The 14,020-nt window shown below is 45.2% G+C and overlaps 1 long non-coding RNA gene across 1 annotated transcript in view; it reads right to left on the reverse strand.

The window, feature by feature from the left end:
• Positions 1-14,020, reverse strand: part of LOC132535003 (uncharacterized) — a 175,539-nt gene that overhangs the window by 21,987 nt on the left and 139,532 nt on the right. The window contains exons 4-6 of the long non-coding RNA XR_009546779.1: positions 10,209-10,425; positions 4,352-4,617; positions 3,250-3,347 (exon numbers count right to left, since the gene is read on the reverse strand). This is a non-coding gene — a long non-coding RNA (uncharacterized LOC132535003). The remainder of the gene's footprint in view (positions 1-3,249; positions 3,348-4,351; positions 4,618-10,208; positions 10,426-14,020) is intronic.

Genomic DNA, 14,020 nt, shown 5'->3' on the forward strand with positions numbered 1-14,020 from the left:
GTGAGGGTGGATGTTCAGCTTCATGGGGGGTGGGGGGGAATAGGAGAGAGGATGGGATGGGACACAGTCTTTTGGTGGTGGGAATGGTGTTTATGTACACTCCTATTAATTTGTAGTCACATAAATCACTATTTAATTAATATGAGAGGGGAAAATTGTTTGAATTTCTCAAACTGTTTTAATGCACAGACCATAGGCTGAGTCTTTGATATGTTGACTCTCTTAAAAGCTTAGACCAGGGAGAACAGAAGCAACTGGTGGCACAGCTATATACAAATAATGTCAAAGGACATAAATTATGGTGATGCTGTATATGATACAGCAAATCCTAACAAAGGGATATATCAAAGTTAACCCAACTGCCAAATAATGTGATTATAGCTATAACTATCTATGTCTTCTTAAACCTATGACAGCAGGAATCTCCCACTTCCTCTACAGAGCCTATATTTCCCCCAGTCCTGGAACCTCTAGGGTGGGGCTCACTTTCCTGCATTCACACAATTTCCACCACCAGAACTCTGTATCCCCTCCCCTGATAGCTTTTCTATTCTTTAAACCTCTAGGAGTCTGGACCCAAGGTCCTTGGGGGATGCAGAAGGTGGAAGGTCTGGCTTCTGTAATTGCTTCCCTGCTGAACATGGGCGTTGACAGGTCGATCCATACTCCCAGCCTGTTTTTCTCTTTCCCTAGTGGGGAAGGGCTCTGGGGAAGCGGAGCTCCAGGACACATTGGTGGGGTTGTCTGTCCAGGGAAGTCTGGATAGCATCATGCTAGCATCTGGAACCCGGTGGTTGAAAAGAAAGTTAACATAAAAAACCAAACAAATTGTTGAGCAATCATGGACCTAAAGGCTGGAATACTGCAGATGAAGAGTTGGGGGGGGTCCTCCATTTTGTAGATATTTTAGTTATATTCCAAAGGGCCTGTGGCTATACTAGTGTGTTTGTTTGTTTGTTTGTTTTCCTTTTTGCCTGAGCCTGAAATCTGATATGCAGGTGGATCCTAATTATTGTCTAGGGAGATGATGTCATGGCTGGAAAAGGGACAGAAAGCTGGATCAGGGAAGAGAGTAGCTCCCTAATATGGGAAAGGTGTATAAATATTTTGACTGTGAACCCCATCAGTTTGATGTGATCTTGGGGCCCATATTCAGCATAGGAGCTACATGATTTCTGCATCCCTGTAGATTTGAGCTCACATTCTGTGGTCTTAAGTAGGGATGTTCCAAGCTTCTCCAGTATCTGGACCCACCTTCCTCAGGTGTAGCATAGAGTATATTGTCCAGCCTCCCTTCGGAGGATGAAACATTCTCTACTATTGTTGATCCAAGTTGAGGGTATGGTCCTATGGGGGCCCACAAAGGGATCTAACGTGTTGTTCCTGATAGAAATCACCGGTAACAATGGAGAGAGGGATTTATTCGAGGTCTAGGCCCATCATGTCTGTTTGGGAATCTCAGGACTCCCTGATTAGGGCCTAAAGTAATGGGGTAGCCTGATAGTGACTAAAGAGTCATCATTAAAGTATGCCAATATCTTGCCCTTATTCAGCTTTTGCAGTCCTTGCTTTGATGAGATTAGCTTTGGAGTGAGTGGAAGTAGGTGAGGAGGGTATCTAAGTCTAAGTAGACACTATTTCATTATGAACTTTATATTAAATCATTACAGACTATTGTGCATTTTTACTTTCAGGTATATATATATTGCTCTAATTTATGGATAAATGTGAACATATGCTCTTATCTTACGGGATCTGGTCTATATATAGGTTTTGGGACTTTGTTAGGAAGTGAACCACCTGGAATGGAATTAGAGAAAACTATGAAAGGAAAGGTCTCATCTAAGTAATGAGGGTAAAGGGTTGACATTCCATGCCTTACATCTCTGGACACAGCCTGAATTGAAGCGTGCTGAGGTAGTACTTTTTGCGTTGATTAGGTTGGGATCAGCGGATGCAATATCATTTGGTATGAATTGAGAGAAGGTAAATATTTAGGGGCCCAGGTGGTGGCACACCTGGTTGAGTACACATTATAGTGTGCAAGGACACAGGTTCAAGTCCCCAGTCTTGATGTGCAGGGGGAAAGCTTTCTGAGTGGTGAAGCAGGTCTACAGGTGTCTCTGTCTCCCTTCTTCTCTATCTCTCCCTTCCCTCTCAATATCTGCTGCTCTATCAAATAAATAAAGATAGTAAAAATTTAAAAAAAAGAACTTAATAAACAGGATAGTAAAGGAAAACACAAGGTGAAATTTGAACTGGGTGTGGTGTTTTGCACCAAAGCAAAGGACACTGAAAAGGAAGAAAGGGAATGGTCTGGAGGGCAGAAGCTCTCCCTTCAAATTCACTACATGCATTTGTGCTTCCTCACTAGGACAAAGTGGCAGAGGAGCAGCCAAGAGAGTGAAGGAAAGAAATGAGAGGGGGATCACCTGGGAACCTAGTCAGAGGATCCTTGGGTTCCCCCATAGATTCAATGGGCCAGGACCTCTAATAGACCCCATTCTCCACCATCACTGCTCACTTACAGCAGAAACATCACCATAAGCCCTGTTGTGGACTTCTTCAGGACCATACTCTCACTACGAATTACCAATGGTAAGGACTCTCTGAAGGCAGGCTAGGTCACCTAACTCTGCCACTCAATGAAGACTGGACCTGAAATGAGTGCAGCCTAGAATGTCCTCAGCTGTGACCACGGACTGTGAGCTCAGGCTGACAGGACTCGGAGGTTATACATGCTCCTGTGCTAGATATGAATAAATATGGGCACCGGGTCAAATCAACGTGGTGAATAGCTAATTGTATTCATACATTTTCTTTAAGTTTGGGAGCTACTCTCTGTCCTGATCCAGCTTTCTAATCCTATTCTCAACCATGATATCATCTTCCCAGACGAGATTTTTTTAGTTCACCTGCAGGTTAGCTGACAAGTTCCAGCAAAAATTACTAGTCATGGGTCCCTAAGAACATACCTAAAATAGTCTTCCTAACTTCAATCCATCCTAAAAGCCCTATTACCATCTGCTCTATTTCTACTTTATGGTTTCTGTTCATTAAACATTTTGTCCTGTTTCATCCCTTATCACCTTTCAGCCACCAAGTTGCAGATGCTGCCATGACACCAACCCTGGAACCCCACCCCTCCAGAGAGCCCTGCCCCACTAGGGAAAGAAAGAAACAGTCTGGGCATATGAACCCACCTGCCAATGCCCATGTCCATCAGAGAAGCAATTACAAAAGCCAGACCTTCCACTTTCTGCACCCCATAAAGAATTTTGGTCCATACTCCCAGTGGGGGAGAAATGATAGGGGAAGAAGACTCTGAACCCCAATTCCATCAGGACCTGGAGAGAAAAAAAATTAATAATCTACCTGTTAAAGTTGATAAATTAGAAAACTATTGCTTTGACATTAATAAAAGTAGACTTATCTAAAAATTTAAAAAAGAAAAAAAATGAGAGAGTCATTCCCAAGTCCCCTTCTGGACTCTACCCATAGTCTTGAATGGGTCCAATGCCAAAACAAACAACAAACAAATAAAAACATGAAACAAAATCGTCAGGGAAATCCCAAACCCCAGCTTATCAGTGACAAATGTATTTGTTCATTTACTCAGTAAGCATATATTAAGTATTCACTATTTGCTGACAACATACAATAATCTAGGCTCCAAAGATTTCTTTATGTAATAATCTCAGTAGAATATTTTCCAAAGTATTAAGAAAGGTCAGGAATGCAACTCCATAGCTAGACTCTATGGTTCGTATGCTGGAGGCCTTAAGGGAATACAAAGACGGGCTTCTCAAGAGTCCGTGCAGAATTCTAGCAAGCTAACAACAAGAGTATTTCCTTTATAAAGCCAGTAACTGGCCTGGTGACTTCTAGAGAGTGCAATTACAAAACAGTGATACCATTGCTGGAGTCTGGATTTTAAAGTTAGGTCCTACAATGAGATGGGCACATAGCTGTCATAACACAGCACTGTGAAAAGCACTCAGGAAAGCTACCCAGCCCATGGGTAGAGTCAAAGAAAGCATCAGGAGAAGTAACTGGTGCCTGATGTTAACCTAGAGGGAAACTGAGGCTGAGGAGGTGGCAAGAGAGCTAGAGGCTATACAAGGAGGAGCAGTGGACATGTTGCCAGCCTGCATCTAATGTTTGAACATAGGCTGAGCTGTCAGTAATGCATTTGCCCAAGAAGCCACAGTGGTAGGTAAGATGTTTGGGGACCTGGAGGTAGTTGGGGGTGAGGGAGGGGGCCAGCAGCTGAAAAGAAAGGTTATGAGAGCTGAGACAGTTTCCACACTAACGGACATGTTCACTGCCAAGCTGACTGGCCCACACCTACTTGTTGAGTGGGCCCATTGCTGGCATCCTGTCTTCACTGAGTCACCGGCTGTCTTGTCTGGCAGAAACACAGCAGAACATGGGCCAAATTACTTGTTCTATCTTCCTGTAACTTCCTGATAGAATCATCTTGTCGGGCATTTGACTTCGTTCCAGAAAACATGGTCTTGCCCAAGGCTTGCTTCATCAGCTCTGTTTTATCCATGAAGTATCTGAGTCCCCAAACCAGGAAGTATCATTTGCTGGTGCGGGTGCAAGCTTGCAGACCTGCAACGATAGATTGCTCTATTAGCTTCTAAGATGAATTTATTAAAATTTTCATATGTTTGGAAATTGTCCATTTTTGTTCAGTTAATTTTTCAGTTAAGATTTACTTAGTATATTTGAAAACTGCTGTCAAACTTGCCTTTAACTGCAGAATTATTTTAATTCCTTACTGAAAGTAAGATTTTCATAAGAATTGAATGGTCAGGGGGCACAGTGGACAGTTTGGGAGGTCTCCCAGCAGTAGAGGGAAGAGCTGGGATGGTGGCTGGAGCTCAGCCTCTCCCTAGCTCCAGAGTCCTGCATGAGTCACAGACCATCCATCTCTGAGCTCAATTTCCTGGCCCAGTGGAGCACTTGGAGAGGGGCAAGAGACGCTCTCCCCCACGAGGGGGGGGGGGGGGACAGGCTGGCAGCACAGCAGATGTATCGCCCACAGCTCCAGACAAGTGTGCGGTGAAGGCTCCTGGATGCATCTCCAAAAAGCCCACGGTGTTAGCCTGGCAGGAGAGCAGGTGATGCTTCAGTGAGATCATCAGAGGAGAGTTGAATAAAGAGATGATGAGGGGGCCAAATGGTGGAGTACCCGGCTGAGTGCACGCGTTATAGTGTGCAAGGACCGGGATTCAAGCCCCCAGTCTCCACCTGCAAGGGGAAGCTTCTCAAGTGGTAAAGCAATGTTGCAAGTATCTTTCTGCCTCTCTCTCTCTCTCTCTCTCTCTCTCTCTCTCTCTCTGTCTCTCTCTGTCTCTCTCTGTCTCTCTCTCTCTCTCCTTTCCCTATCGACTCTATCTAGCCAATAAATAAATATTTTTAGAAGAGAGAAAGGTGGTTTTAAAAAGAGAGAGAGGCATGGGTAGTGTAGGGGGAGGTCTTGGGGAACGACATAGTGCTCTGAAGCTGATAATGACACTCTTTATCATCCCAAAGGGACGAGAAGCAGGAATGGAGAAGGGACAGAGAGCCATGTGTGTTTAGAACATCCCAGCGAGAATCATGATCTGGACATAGACAGTAGCAACCCCACAGGTAGGAGACCAAGAGACTAAATACTCCCACACCACCCCCAGCCCCAGCTCCACCCCCACCGCCTCTGCTGTCTCTCCCCAGCGTCCTTACAATGCACCCCAGTGGGCAAACTCAAGCAGAAACTAAAAGGTAAGGAAGTCCCTTATTCAGTCTTTACCACCTTCTGGGGTCAAAGCACTTGAAGAAGGTGAGAGGCTGGGTCTAGAGGACAAACAGGAGGTATCTAATACACCCCACAAAGTGTCCTGCAGGATAGTCACAAGGCACAGAAACAGCAGGATGGTGAGAACCTCATTTTAGAGAGAGCCTGCCTCCAGAGGTCACAGACATTGCGACCATGACTGGGGGGATATAGTCTGAGAAATGTGTTATCTCTCTCTCTCATATGTGTGTGTGTGTGTGTGTGTGTGTGTGTGTGTATATGAATCTCCCTCATACAATTTAAATGATAAACTTAATGTTAAAGAGGAATTGTACGGAATTGTACCGCTCTTATCCCACAATCTTGTCGGCCACTGTTAAATCACTAATAAAAGAAATGAAAAATAAAATAAATAAATAAATAAAAGTAAACCCAAGTCTGGGAAGATAGCACAGTAGTTATATAGAAGACTTTCATGCCTGAGACTCCAAGATCCCAAGTTCACTTCCTGGCACCATCATTAGCCAGAGCTGATCAGTGCCCCAATTAAAAATAGTAACAATAAAAATAATAAAGCCCAGGATGAGAGAGACAGGGAAGTGGTTGTGCACCAGACTTACAGGCCTGAGGTCCCAGAGACCACAGGTTGAAACTTTAGCACTACCATATGCCAGAGCTGAGCAGCTCTGTTCTCTCTCTGGCTTCATATGCCAATTAATTCCAGAGATGGAAGCTCATCTGTTCCCCATTCCCAGACCCCTCATCACCTCATCCCTGTCTGGGTACACCCCCAAAGCTCCAACTCTAGCATGAGGGCTGGATTTCACTATACATTTGCCTCTGTCCCTTCTTCCCCCCCTCCCCTTTATATGACCTACCCTCCTCTCCCAAGATGTCAAGGTTGCCTGCAGCTACTCTGATTATTCAGTGGTTACTGTATCTGGCCACTAATCTAAGCACTTTACAGCTGCAACCACTGTATTGAACAGGGAGGACGACGGCAGGACCGCGACGCAGGAAGTGATGCCATCAAGGTATTTTTACTTTTGAGTTCCAGTTTCCTTTACACCTTCTCTGTGGGGGAGGCTTTTCTTGGATGAAAATGCAAATCAAAGCATCTCCATAGCTCTTCTGGTCACTTTTAGGTAACGAAAATGTTGATGATCCCTTAAAGTACAAATGGCTCTGGGCTGCCAAGATAGCTCACTCAACTGGGAAGGGGCCTGCTTCGCCATGCTTACAACACCCACTCAAACCTCCAGCCCCCATTAAACTGGGGAAAACTTCAGTATAATGGTCTCTTTTTATGTCACTCTCTCTCCCTTTTTATCTAAAGAAATAAATAAAACAAAAAGTCATCCCAGAGCAGTGAAGCTCCAGCAACAACAAAAAAGAATAAAAATAAAGAATAATGGAAACAGGGTAGAGGATAGATAGCATAATGGTTAGGCAAACAAACTCTCATGCCTGAGGCTCCAAAGTCCCACGTTCAATCCCCTGTGCCACCATAAGCCAGGGCTGAACAGTGCTCTGGTGAAAACAAACAAACAAAAACAGTCCTAATTCAACAATTACAATAAACAAATACCTTGAGATAAATAACCCAAACTTGAGCTGTAATTTATAGTTAAAATGTCTTGTAGGGTCAACAATATTTATACCCCTTTCCCATATTAGGGAGCTATTCTCTTCCCTGGTCCAGCTTTCTGGTCCTTTGTCCAGCCATGACATCATCTCCCCAGACAATAACTTGGATCCACATGCATATTAGATTTCAGGCCCAAGGGAAAAAAAGAAAAAAAAAACTAGTATAGCCACAGGCCCTTTGGAATATAACTAAAATATGCCTACTAGCTATCTACAAAATGGAAGACCCCCCAACTCTTCATCTGCACTATTCCAGCCCTTAAGTCCATGATTGCTCAACAATTTGTTTGGTTTTTTATGTTAACTTTCTTTTCAACCACCAGGTTCCAGATGCTAGCATGATGCCGACCAGACTTCCCTGGACAGACAACCCCACCAATGTGTCCTGGAGTTCCGCTTCCCCAGAGCCCTTCCACACTAGGGAAAGAGAGAGACAGGCTGGGTGTATGGATCGACCTGTCAACGCCTATGTTCAGCGGGGAAGCAATTACAGAAGCCAGACCTTCCACCTTCTGCATCCCACAATGACCTTGGGTCCATACTCCCAGAGGGTTAAAGAATAGGAAAGCTATCAGAGGATGGGATGGGATTCAGAGTTCTGGTGGTGGGAATTGTGTGGAGTTGTAACCCTCTTATCCTATAGTTTAATGAATGTTTCCTTTTTATAAATAAAAAATTTAAAAAAAAAGAAGTAGAGGACAGCAGGGCCAGGTGGTGGCATACCCTGTTAAGTGTACATAGTACTAAGCTCAAGGACCTGCGCTAAGATCTGGGTTCAAGCCCCCTGCTCCCCACCTGTAGTGGGGTCACTTCACAAGCAGTGAGGCAGCTCTGCAAGTGACTGTCTTTCTCTCTCCCTCTCTATCTCTCCTCCTCCCCTCTCAATTTCTCTCTGTCCTAGCCAATAAAATGAAAAAAAAAATCTTGGAGAGGTTGAAAAGTTCCAAGATTGGTAATCAGCAATCTGGAGACTTGGGAACACCTGTAAGTGTTTCCCCAGTTCAAAGTGCAAAGACCTGAAATGCAGAAGATTCTGTGGTCTAACTTCTAGACCAAGGGGCCAGGGAGATAGCTCTCTAGTCATGCAAAGGGCTTTCATATCTCTCTCTTTCCTTTCTCTCCCTCTCTTTGACTCTCTCCAATTCCTCTTCTTTCTTCCTTTTCTTCTCTTTCTCTCTCTCTCGCTCTCTCACTCTCTCAGAAACAGTGAAAAATAGGCAAGGGAGACAGACCACTCAGTGGTGGTATTATGCATGTGTAATGCCTTGGATTTATTCCTTAACACTATCAGCACTCCTCCTACTACTACTGCTACTACTACTAATAATAATGAATTAAATATTGTCCTCTGGGAAGTAGCACAGTGGAAAAAGTACTGGACCATTAAGTGTGAGGTCCCTAATTTGGTCCCTAGCACCACATGTGCCAGAGTGATGCTCTGGTTCTCTTTTTCCTCCTCCTCCCCACCATAAATAAATCTTTAAAAATGAAAATAAGTAGGGACTGGGGGAAATAGCATAATGCTTATACAAAAGACTTTTATGATTGTTTTTAAGAAAATATATCAGATATATGTTTTCCAATGTGCCTTTCTTCCTATAGCTATCTGGTTTTTTTTTTTAAAGTTTATTAGTGACTTAATATTGATTTACCAAATTATATGTCAACAAGGGTATAAATCTACTTCATTCTCACCACCAGGGTTCTGAATCTTGAGTTGCCCCACTGCAAGCCACCACATGGGCCATATGCTTGAGTTTTTACAGTCCCAGGTTCAATCCCCAGCACCACCACCATTAAGTCAGACCTGAGCAGTCCTCTGGTCTCTCTCCATTTATCTATCTATCTATATATCTCTATTTCTCTCCCTCTATTATACACATATCACTAAAATAAATAAAACAAATACATAAAATATGATGGATATCGTATCGGAGCCACCTCACATGGCTATTGTGAAAATAAGCTATCCTCTGGGTAGCTCTCTGTGGGAACGCTATCAAGCCACTATGAGGGTGAGCTGTGGGGCTATGTGTAAGCTTGACAGAGTTTAGGGAGAACTCCCCCCATCCTTGGATGGAGGTCTGAGAAGATACCCTCTTGTTAGTCTCTCTCAACCGAGGTGAGCAAAGGGGAGAAACTGTCTCTCAGACTAAGTTCTTCCTTTCTTGACTCTCAAGCCCACAGAAACCTCAATACCTCTCTCCATTAACTGCAGGCCACATGGCCGCCTACTTTAAGATTCATTTACTCAAAGTTCACCTCGTTCACCTCACCTTCTGATCACAGAAGAGAACACACCTTATCACACACTCCTAGCAGTGCCCTTTGATGTCCTCAATTTGCATCAAACCTTGCTTATCTTCTCTCTATCTTGCCTTAACTGGTTGAACCCCTATTCTCCTCTCAAATGCCTCTGGGTAATTAAATGCCTGCATCAGGGGACTAATTATCTTGACCTTTATGTATCTCATCAAATTCCTGTCATAACCAGCCCCCTACCATAGGGGCAAGCTGACCTTTAAGAAACCTGTAATTCCTGACATATTTGAAAAATGTTCTTTGTTTGGTTTTCTATTTAAACTCATATCCACCTGCTAATAAACGAGATTTGAGAACACATCATTTCTCCCCGGTGTCTTTGCTTCGTTTTGTCCCTTGAGCGAGAGAGAGAGAGAGCCAGTCGGTTGCCTTCCTGCTGGTGTCACCCCGTGTGAACACCGACAATGAGCCATCGTCCACATGGACCAGTGTGTTGGAAGACAGTGAGACCCACCTCATTCAGCCATTGCAATGATCTGCTGTCATCCAGAGAAGAGTGTGTGGCATTGGTTTTGCTGGCCTTGCTTTATACTCCAGGGGGAGGAAGGCTAACCCTGATCTCTGTAGCTGGCATTCCAACATGCTCCCAGCAGCCCCCGGCCATGTGCTTCTGTGGCAGGAGGCAGCCCACGAGGAAATGTCTGTGTCTGCTATGGTCTGAAATACCTGCCCTTTAAAAACAGAAGAAGAAGAAAGTCTCTTATGAACCGTAAATGCTACAGTGATGACCCAGCATTAGCATATGTCCCCCAAATGAATTAACCAAGTTTATAATGGGTTTCTCACACCCCAGCAGAGGCCAGCTGACAAGGCAGCACTCCTCCCTGGGACTCAAGCATGTTCCACTGTCTGAGCAAGCTCAGTCTTTATCTGGGTCCCCACAGTCCCCTGCCTGGTAGTTCCCCTGCACCATGGAAGCCACTTCCAGCTACAAGTCCCACCTCTGCCCTCAGCCCATCTGGCTCCTCCTGACACCAAGGTCAAGTGATCCTCAGTTCTGCCCAGATTCCCTTCTCTCCTGCCAAGCAGAAAGCAGACATGGTGGGCAGACATGCTCTATTCCAGTGCTTTGAGCTATTTACTTCTGTTGACAGGTTTTGCTTTTTTTTATGTGGCTGTGTGATAGTAAGATTCCACTGAGACTCTTGTATTTTATTAAGATAGAGGTTGAAAGACAGAAAGAGAGAGAAGGAGAGACAACACAGCAGTGCTCAACTGCTTGTAAAATGGCCCCCATGCAGGTGCTCCTATGTTGGGGTCAGGGGGCTCAAACCCAAGTCCTCACACATGGCAAAGACAAAGTGGGTACACTAACCAATCAACTATCTCCTTGGGCCCCTTGAGTTCATTTTAATTTTTTTTTTTTTTTTGCATCCAGGATTGTCACTGGGGGGGGTCTGTGCCTGCACTACAAATCCACTGCTCCTGGCAGCTGTTTTTTTATTTTCTTCCCATTTTATTGGATAGGACAGAGAGAAATTGAGAGGGAAGGGGAAGATAGAGAGGGGGAAAGACACCTGTAGACCTGCTTCACCACTTGTGAAGCGACCCTCCTTCCCCCTCACTGCAGGTGGGGTGTCAGAGGCTCCAATAGGGATCCTTGCACTTCATACTATATGCACTTAACCCAGTGTGCCACTGCTGAACCCCTTAATATTTTTTTAATATTTGTTTATTTATTCCCTTTTGTTGCCCTTGTTTTTTTATTGTTGTAGTTATTATTGTTGTTGTTGTTATGATGTCGTTGTTGTTGTATAGGACAGAGAGAAATGGAGAGAGGAGGGGAAGACAGAGAGGAGGAGACAAAGATAGACAGCTGCAGACCTGCTTCACCGCCTGTGAAGCAACTCCTCTGTAGGTGGGGAGCCGCGGGCTCGAACTGGGATCCTTATGCTGGTCTTTGCGTTTTGTGCCACAAGCGCTGAACTCACTGTGCCCGACTCCCGAGCTAATATTTTTAAGTCACACACCACACAGTAAAAGTTCGGATATCTGGATTATCTCAGACCCCGGGAGGCAGGCCAGGTAGGGTCCACCCTCTACAGGATGGGCCTTGGGCTGGAGCTGGGTCATAACAGCTGCCCACTCAGCCATCTCCATCTGTTCACTCTCCCTGTCCCTGTAGATACTGGAGTAAGAGAGCCTTGCCAAGGGAGTGAAGGCAGTCTCTGACCTCTTTTTCCTAAATCTTGCCCCAAGCTCTCCTCAAGGATTCAACTCTCACTACTGCTATGGCCAGGCAGCCAGAAGGTGGCGCCACAGGTAGAACAATATACTTGCATGCGGGAAGTCCTGGATTCAATCCCCAGCACAGTACATGCCAAAGTAATTCTCTGGTTCTCTCTCTCTCTGTGTGTGTGTGTGTGTGTGTGTGTGTGTGTGTGTGTGTCTCTGTGTGTCTCTCTCTGTCTCTCTCTCTCTCTCTCTCACACACACACACACACACACACACACGTAAGCAAATCGTTTAAAAAAGAGCTGCTGAGCAGATAATAGATCTTCCAAACTGGGACACTTCGAAAAGTAACCGGGGACACTAAAATAACTAACAGGTCCATTAATGCATAGCAAACATAAGTGGAGACTTTTTCTCTAGCACCCCTGGGTATATGGTCACTCAAAACTACTGACCCCCATCTCCACTCCACTCTCACCACTCATGTTTCCAATTCCAGCCTGTGTGAGGCCCAGTGCTTTTACTCCTGCTGTCTCTGCTCCTGAGAATAGTCTCTACCTCCTCTAAGCCTGTCAGGAGCCAGAAACCCCTTCTACGCCCAAAGGGGATCATCTCCTTCAAGTGTTCTTCCTATTTCCCAGCTGAAACTCCTCTCCCTAAACCTAACCTTTTAAAAAAAAAAAAAAAAAAATATATATATATATATATATATATATATATATATATTTCTAATCATTTTATTTATTTTGAGAGACAGAGAGATACTGAGAGGGATGGGAAAGATGAAGGAGAGAGAGGGAGAGAGAGAGCGAGAGAGAGAGAGAGAAAGAGAGAGACCTACTGTGAAATATCCACTCCGAAAGTGGGGAGCAGGGGATTAGCCTCAATCCTTTTGATAGGCAATGTGTGCTCTTAACAAGCTGTGCAATTGTCTCAGCCTCTCTCCACTCCTTTTTGTTAGACACCAGGGAATGAACGGAGTTACAGCTAGGCAACCTCCCTGGATCAAAAGAGAGATGGGGAAAGGGAGGGGAGGGGAGGACAGGGCAGTGGAGGTCAGAGCAGTGGAAGGGGAGGGGAGTGGGAGGGGAGGGTGGAGTGGAGAAGAGGAGAGGAGAGGAGAGGAGAGGAGAGGAGAGGAGAGGAGAGGAGAGGAGGGAACTGGACTGGACTCTGGGGGTGGGGGGAGGGTTCAGGTCCTGGAACATGATGGCAGAGGACCTAGTGGGGGTTGTATTGGTATGTGGAAAACTGGGTAATGTTATGTTATGCATGTACAAACTAATGTATTTACTGTCGACTGTAAAACATTAATCCCCCAATAAAGAAATTTTAAAAAGAAAGGAAAGGTGAAGAGAAACAGAGAAAGAGAGAGAGAGACAGGAATAGAGCAGTGATTGAAGCAAGCCAGTCACTGGTGTGGATGAGCTGAGGTGTGGAAGCACCTGGCAGGCCCTATCTAGTCCCAGTCCCACCCTGCCTCCAGTGTCCCCGTGGCCATAGTCCCCTTGGTCTCTCTGGGCAGCAGGGATCTCCAGTTGCTGCGAGGTCTATGGCCATGACAGGCAACTGATGTCCCTGGGGAGGTGGGGAGGCCTGCTGAGGGCCTTGTCTCCACAACACAACACACACATTCACTCACTCCAGAATTGGTTCCCAGCAGGAGGAAGCAGGGCTGAGCAGCGGGGCTCTTGCTGCACAAAGGAAGCTATGAGTGTCTCTCACCTGGGGGGCTTCTCAAGCCTGAGGTTAGTGCATCCCCTTCTCTGCAGAGCCTCTGCTCATTACCAGGCAGGAGCATCAGCTTGGTTAAAAAGCCACACTGTGGTGATTCCAGTATCCCCCATCTATGAGGCTGTGCTTCCCATGTCAATGAACAGTCAACTCCCTCTAAATGTCTGCTGGCTTCTATAATTACTTGGGGGGAAATGTCATGTTTGCCACTGTGCTGCTAAGGCAGGGCACAGGCTAAGATGCAAACAACCCTACACCAATATAAATATTTTTAATGGCATCGTTCCAGCTATCTGGTGCATGAGCTTCCAGATGATCACACAAGAGGAAAAAATATATATATCAAAGCGAGAGCT

This window comes from Erinaceus europaeus, chromosome 20 (assembly GCF_950295315.1).
Source record: "Erinaceus europaeus chromosome 20, mEriEur2.1, whole genome shotgun sequence".
Taxonomy (NCBI): Eukaryota; Metazoa; Chordata; class Mammalia; order Eulipotyphla; family Erinaceidae; genus Erinaceus; species Erinaceus europaeus.